This window comes from Rhagoletis pomonella, unplaced genomic scaffold, assembly GCF_013731165.1.
Source record: "Rhagoletis pomonella isolate Grant_MI unplaced genomic scaffold, Rhpom_1.0 Rhpom_scaffold_00001, whole genome shotgun sequence".
Classification (NCBI taxonomy): domain Eukaryota; kingdom Metazoa; phylum Arthropoda; class Insecta; order Diptera; family Tephritidae; genus Rhagoletis; species Rhagoletis pomonella.
Genome location: NW_023458555.1, coordinates 77952345 through 77953328, shown reverse-complemented (window position 1 = coordinate 77953328; position 984 = coordinate 77952345).

The window sequence follows — 984 nt, the reverse complement described above, 5'->3', positions numbered from 1 at the left end:
GCGTCGATTAAACACCAATTAATTGCTATCAACAAAATTTTGTCGGCGCAGCGTCTTAGTGAGCATGCACGACAGCTTTGACCACGTTCAGTCGATTCTCGAAGAAGCTGATCAGCGCGAACTAGATGGAACAGGCCGAGCAAAATTTCTCGACGTGTACCTAGAAGTCAAAGCAAAGCTGTCTCGCGAACTCAATTTACATCGGAAGCCAAACGCCAGGTATTCATCGACCGTTAGGCACTTCGCATTGGAAGAACCGCAATCAACATTATTTTCATCGCTACGAAAATCTCGCCTACCTGAGCTGAAAATACCGAAATTTAGCGGAGCATACATCGAATGGCCTAATTTCTTTGCCATGTTCAGCAGCGTTATTGACAAGGACCTCGAGTTGAGCAAAGTGGAAAAACTTCAACATTTGCGCGCTAGTTTGCAAGGAGCCGCTTTGGAAACCATTTGGTCGCTAGAACCGGTTGAGGAGAATTATGACAAAGCCGTTTCTCTACTAAAAAACCGATTCGATAACAAATTACTTGTTTTTCAGGCGCACATTAAGGCGATTTTCGAGTTTAAGACTGTCGACAAGAGTTCTGGTAGTGGTTTGCGGGAATTGAGCGACAAGTTTAATTCACATCTTCGTGCACTGAACACATTGGCAACACCTGAACAAATTTCGGATGGTATACTCATACATCTTGTTACCAGAAAGTTCGATCAGAAGACGCAGGAAAAGTGGGAGGAGGACTTGCCGACGCAGACATTGCCAACTTTGAATTCACTAACCTTGTTTCTGGAGAAGCGGTGCCGAATGAGGGAAAATTTGGAAAGTGATACGGTCACGCAAACACCTAGCAACCAGGTGGGCAAAAATTCGAATACAAATAAAGGAATTAGGAACGTTTTGGTAGCATCTTCAAGTAGCTCTAGTTTTTGCGTATTCTGCGATTCGAAAGATCATTACATAAATAACTGTATAAAATTTTT